Below are 7,133 nucleotides of genomic sequence, written 5' to 3' on the forward strand. Positions count from 1 at the left end.
CATAGAGCAGTTAAAAACAGCATAGCATGTATATACAATGATGTTTATAGCAGCACAGCTCATGAAAGCTAAATCTTGGAAACAACCTACATGTCCATCAACAAATGAATGCACAAAGAAAATGTCACATTTTTACATGATGGAGTAGTGCTTTGCCATCAAGAAGGATAAACTTGAACCATTTGTCAAAAAAAAAATGTAACTCAACCTCATAATACTTAAAGAAAGCACAAACACAAAATTTGAATTTTTACATTTTTGTCTACATGAACAACTTAATATACAAGGTATAAAAGAAAAGACAGATAATAGTGAAAAATAGACAGATAATTTTTTGTTGTTGTTTTTTTTTTTTTTTTTTTTTTTTTTGTGGAGTCTGAGTTTTTCATCTTGGCTGGGCCTCCCTTGCACATGTGCATGCTCAGCTTCAGCTCTTGTTGAAAGCTGCAATGTCCACACTCTGCACCTGCTCCTCAAACTTGGTGATCTCCTCTTCCAGCAAGTCAGTGCCCACCTTGTCATCTTCTAACACTGGATTTGCAGCTTGAGGATACCATAAACCACAGGGACCAGCTGGGAACCACCCCAGAGCAGCCCATCCAGCTGGACAGAGTGCACACAGGCCTCCATCTTGGCCATGTCAGTCTCGTCATCCCAAGGTTTGACATCCAGGAGGATGGAGGACTTGGCCACTAGTGAGGGCTTCTTGGACAATTTTTCTGCATATTGCCTTAGCATCTCCTCCTGCATCTGGGTTCACTCCTTGTCCTCCTCCTCATAGCTGCCAAATAGTCCAGTGTCATTGTCCTTGTCATCCTTTGCTGGTGTGGTGACCTTCTTGGTTGGGGGGCTTCATTTGGGACATGGGAGACACATGCTGGGTCTGTGGGGCTGTGGCTAGATGGAAGAGTGAGGTCTTCTCAAGGGTGTGAGCTGGTCCTCCAGTCTAGAAATGGCCTGCTGCAGATCTTGCACCATACTTCTAAGGTTCTTGTTCTCCACTTCCAGGCTGACAATCCAGACAGCAAGCTCACTGTGGTCTCATCATGGCCCCGTGGAGACACCAGAGACAGAGCTTCTAGCCAGGGATTTCTTGATGTTCTCTCTGGCTGTTGAAATGTCAAGGAGAATCATGCTGGCACCATTATCCTGGCAGGAGGTTCCAGCCATGGGCCCATTCATCTGTTCCTAGAGTCCCACACTCTAGGTTCTTCTGGGTTGTCATCTCCTTGGGTGGTGTAAAAATGACCACCAATTCCTAGTGCATGAGAAAGTCTGGTTCTACAAGTACAAGTATGATGATGCAGAGAGGAAATTCTATGAGTAGATAAAATGTCCTTGTAATCTTGCATGGAAAATATATCTAAAAGTGTAAGTGTACTTTAGTATAACTGTTTGTTTTGTATGTTTTTGGCATATTAGTCTGTTTTGCAATCTGTGCATATGATAATAAGCTATTTGGTCTTCTAACATAAAAATGAATCAGATGCTGGTAAAGTAAAAGGAGCTTGGAGGGCAAGGGAAGAATTGAGTTGCATTATGTATATAAACTCATTTCTTACATTAAATGTAATTATTATGTACTTTAAACATATTCTAATAAATTTTAAAGAAACAAACAAAATTAGTAAACTGGACTTTGTCACTAAACTTTCTATTTGTTCAAAGAGAGCACCCATTAAAGAAGTTGTACAAGCTATAGTCTCATTAATGCAATGTGTACATACATATGTAAGAATATTTGCTATTAATATACAAACAACTTAACAAAGCTATAAATACTCAGGCAATAACATGATCAAATCACCCACAGCACACTCTTCAAAAAAATACACAAAATTGCTTACATTATTCTACATCATTGGTCATGTTGAAAATGAAAATTGATACTTAACACTACACAATTTTATGCATTTAATAAATTGCTTACATATAGAAACCTGGCAACATATTGGCAGCATGGCAAGACTCCTGGAAAGAATATGAAAAGAAACTTTATCCATGTCTCATGAAGCTAAACAAACACACTATAAAGGCAGGTTTTTCTGCAAGAGAAAAAATATATTCAGAAGACCCATGATTATTGAAGATTCCTCTTACACATGTAAGCAGCTTATAAATTGCCTCTGTCCATTCAGTTTATGGAAAACATTTAAGATCAAGGTCAATTAAGACTCAGGATATATGAGAACTTGTACTGTAATGTCATGTAATTCAGTAGTGTCCCAAATTTTCTGACTGAGAATATTATGGGGCCAAAGAGCAAAGTGATCGATGATGTAGAGTGTGCCTAAGGAGAGTCATATGGAGAGAAAACATTCTGTCAGGCTTTCACAGAGAGCACATTGGCCAAGCAATGGCCATGACTCATCCACATGGCTGACACTGACAAAGGATTTACAATCTGAGGTACAAGATTTCAGGATAAATCCTGAGGGGATTTCACTGACCTTATCAGACCCAAAAACTACAACTATTGTTTCATAGGTCCTGCTTTACCTTGGTCTTAACTATCCAGCAGAAAAGTATAAAAACGAAATATAAGAAATAAAGCAAAGCCATGCTGTTATGTTGATCTGTAGGGGACTCAGGTCAACAGTTACTGACATTGCAGGTGAAGCAGAAGACCCAATAATATTATGGACTACAGGACTCTTTTAGAATATATTACTGAGATAACACACATATAATATTTAAATAGCAGAACTAAACAAAAAAAAGGGAATACAGATGAAGGTCCATTTTGTATCTGTGTATTCAAAATGATTAGGATAGATATATAGTTCCTTCTCTTAATGAATAGAGGGATTAGTTCTAATAGTGTTTGTAAATAAGATATCATGTCCGCATCTTGTACAGCAATTAACCACTAGGAAGAATGTATGCAATGTGTTAATTATTGAAACTGTACTGCCAATTTGGTTTGAAACTGTCTCATTGCTATTTGTTTATCAATAAAATTATGGGAAAAAAGAACTTTTTCCCTATCCATAAGAAAGATAAGAATGTGTGGAAAAACGTTCCCAGCTGCTGAGCGAGAAAAGCAAGTGCAGCAAGTCCTGCTTATAGGAGAGCAGATGAAAGAGTAGGAGCCCATGTCGAAACAGTGTCAGGGAAGGGAAATCTAAACTTCGCAGGACAATTGCTAGACGCAGAGAATTTCAAAGATTGAGTAAAATAGAGGACTAAACTAAAATTACCCAATCATTAAATTGGGGGGGGGGTAGTTCTTGTGTTTACTTCTAGGAGGTGAAATTGATTTTCACAATAAATACTATACAAAAATAGCAATGCTTATGAAGGGGGAAAAAGAAAAAGATTTTTGAAGTATATTATCACAGTTCTTACCAAGATTTCTTTCAAAAGAAGATAAAAACTAAAATGCAATCTAAAGTGTATGATTCTTTTTCTTTTAATTTTTTGAGCTTACAGGGAAGTGTTTATTCCACTGAGCCATCTTCCTGGCCCCTAAAGTGTAGGAATCTTATTACAGCCCTACTTGGAGAGAGGAATACATACTTAACTTGTCCATTTAAGCTATATTGTACCATAGAAGTAGAAAGTCTAAGAGGTACATAATGTTGGAAAAAAAATCTATACCTGAGAATCAAAGGAGCAGAACAGAAGATGTAGATGCAACTCCAAACACACTTAGTTACATTAATTTTTACAAAAAAGCCAAACACATTCACTGGATGAAAGATACTCTTTAATAAATTATGCTAGAAAAACTGCCATGCCACCCGAGGGCCAGGGGGGATGGCTCAGTGGAATAAGCGCTTCCCTGGCAAGCTCAAGGGCCTGAGTTCAAACTCCAGTTCGACAAAAATAAAATAAAATGAATAAAAGGTAGACCCATGTCAGCCAGTGGGACTTACTACTGGTTCCAGCCCAGGCTCAGCATGGGTGAGACCCTCTTCCACCCTCTTTGGACGCCATTCACCATCCCGCAGCAACTCCCCCACACCGCTGCCGATTAGGAATTCCTGCAGTATTCTGGGAACGCCCAGACCCAGTCTTAGCCCAGGCCTGGTGAGTGTGTGGCCTGGCATACAGGCCTGGGATGTAACCCTGCAGCTGTAATCCCTGCAAAGAGTGTAGAGAATAGAACCACCCAGCTAGTCCAGGAGCAGAACATCTTGTCACACTGGCACAACAGGTTCACCCTTAAGGGCAGCAATGGGAAGGATTAAGCACAGCAGTGAGACCCAAGCCAGGCACAGCTGGATAAATCCAAACTTTGCAGATCTGCACCTGAACTTCAGTACGTGCTAAGGTTATAACTACAACGAAGATCTAAAACAAAATTCAGGAGACAGTGCTATGCAAACTGATAAGAAGGAACAAAATGCAAACTCAGAACCCAAACCCACCCATAATAAGTGCAGAAGACACAAACACAGAACAAATTGGGAATCACACAGCTGAAAGCAATGAATCAATGGCTTCTGAAATTAAAAAAATAAAAATAAAAAAAAAAAGCAGCACCAGAAAGGTATAGAAGAACTCAGTTTGGAAATATAAAAAGAACTCCCAGAATTAATAACATCTGCAGTAAAGAATCAAATGCAGAAACATATGGAGGAAACCCAATTTCAACTCAGAACAGTGAGGAGGACACTAGAACGGCTCAAACGCATGAATTAATAGTGTCGATGGTAAATAAGGAAGAGCAGAAAGATATAGAGGAACTCAGAGTGTAATTCTTTTCTGAAATTAAAAAAGAATTCTCAGAACTCATAGCATCTGAAGTAAAGAAGCAACTACAGAAATATAGGGAGGAAACCCAATCTGAAAAAATCAACGCAGTAAAAGAATGCACAACTGCTTCTAAAGAAGACATCGATAAAAAAATAGAGGGGATTAGAAAAATGACAAATTCCTTGAATGAGCAATACAGGAAAGAAAGAAGTATAGAGGAAATTAAAATCTCAATCACAAGCTGGCAAAACCGTTTAAGTGAAAGTAAAGACAGAGTTTCAGATCTTGAAGATGCTGGTGCAGCTAGTGAAAAGGTAAGAAAGGATCTCTTGAAAACAATGAGGATGCAGAAAAGACTAATCCATCACCTGCAAAATGATGCAAACATGAATAATCTGAGAATAATAGGCATCAATGAGAAAGAAAGAGTCAATACAAATGACATTAAAAAATATGCACATAAGTAATAGCAGAAAATTTCCCAAATATGAGGAAACAATCTGACATTCAGGTAACTGAAGCATACAGAATGTCAAGTAACCTCAATCCAATGAAAAACACACCAAGACATATAATAGTCAAGATCACAGAAATTCAGCACAAGAATAGTATACTGAAAGTTGCTAGAGAAAAGAATCAGATTACATTCAAAGGAAAACCCATTAGAATTATGGCCGACTTCTCTTCACAAACCATGAAGGCAAGAAGAGCATGCACCACAGTTCCTCAAGTCCTCTATGAAAGCAAATTGCAGCCCAGACTACTATACCCTGCAAAATTCTCTTTCAAGTTTGATGGAGAAGTAAAATAGTTTCATGACAAAGAATAGCTAAAGAATTTCGTGATGACAAAGCCAACCCTACACAGGCTACTGAAAGATGTTCTAGAGAGGGACCAAAATGATCAGAACTCCACGAATGAGATCGGAAGCAACCAACTAAATAGGGTAAGCAATTAAACACAGGAGAAAAAGGAGTAAAGGACAACAGGTAAATAACATGGCAACCATGAGTCAATACATCTCAATTCGAACCGTCAATGGAAATGGATTCAATTCACCAATTAAGAGAAATAGACTGGCACAGTGGATTAGGAAACAAAATCCAACAATATGCTGTATACAAGAAACACATTTAACTCATAAAGACATCCATAGGCTGAAAGTCAATGGATGGAACACAATACTACATGCCCCAGCACCTCACAAAAAAGCAGGGGTAGCAATCTTATTCTCAGAGAGTGTCAATTTCAAACCAACTATGATCAAGCAAAATAAAGAGGGGCACTATATACTGGTTAGGGGAAAAATTCAAGAGAAAAATGTAACACTCATAAATATGTATGCACCAAACACAAGAGTACCCAACTATATGAAGCAAATCTTAATGGACATGAAATATCTAATATCCAATATCACAATTTTAACAGGAGACCTTAACATCCCCTTATTTCCAAAAGAGAGTCAAACAGACAAAAACTTAGCAAAGAAAAAACAGAACTCTACCAGAGCTTGAAACAAATGGACTTTGTGGACATATACAGAAAGTTCCACCCAAACACAGCTGATTACACATTATTCTCAGCTGCATATGGGTCATTTTCTAAAATAGACCACATACGGGTCCATAGATCATGCTTAAGTATGTGCAAGAAAAAAGAAATTTTCCCATGCACATTATCTGACCACAGTGCGATTAAACCGGAAAAAAAAAAGGAAAAAAGAAACCAGAAAAAAACCTTAAATTCATGGAAATTAAATGACACCATACTCAGCAAACAATGGGTCATAGATAAAATTAAACAAGAAATTTAACAATATCTACAATTCAATTAAAATTCAAGCACAATTTACCATAATTTATGGAATACGATGAAAGTAGTTCTCAGAGGGAAATTCATAGCTGTGAACTCACATATTACAAAAACAGAATGGGAACAAATAAATACCCTAATGCTGAACCTTCACAACTAGAAAAGGAAATGAAATGTCTAATGAAATATAATGGATGTGAAATATTTAATATCCAATATCACAATTTTAACAGGAGACCTTAACACCCCCTTTGTTTCAAAAGATAGGTCAAACAGACAAAAACTTAGCAAAGGAAAAAACAGAATTGTACCAGAGCTTGAAACAAGCTCTAATGCTGAACCTTCACAACTAGAAAAGAAAGAACAAACCAAACACAGAGCCCAAAGATGGGAGGAAATCATAAATATTAGAGCAGAAATCAATTGAATTGAGACGAAGAAAACAATTCAAAGAATTAAAAAGCAAAAAGCTAGTTCTTTGAAAGATTAAATAGAGACCCAGTCCTAGCCCAGGTCCGGTGAGTGTGCGGAGAGTTTCCTGCTACCCTGCGCTGGCGGGACCAGTCCCAGCCCAGCGCAGCGTGGGCCGGACCCTCTCCCACCCCCTCCGGCGGCCCCCC

At 38.1% G+C, this 7,133-nt stretch overlaps 1 pseudogene; it reads right to left on the reverse strand.

Moving 5' to 3' along the window:
* Positions 1-427: 427 nt before the first annotated feature.
* Positions 428-7,133, reverse strand: part of LOC101562258 — a 22,672-nt pseudogene continuing 15,966 nt past the window's right edge.

This window comes from Octodon degus, unplaced genomic scaffold, assembly GCF_000260255.1.
Source record: "Octodon degus isolate 3935 unplaced genomic scaffold, OctDeg1.0 scaffold00014, whole genome shotgun sequence".
Taxonomy (NCBI): domain Eukaryota; kingdom Metazoa; phylum Chordata; class Mammalia; order Rodentia; family Octodontidae; genus Octodon; species Octodon degus.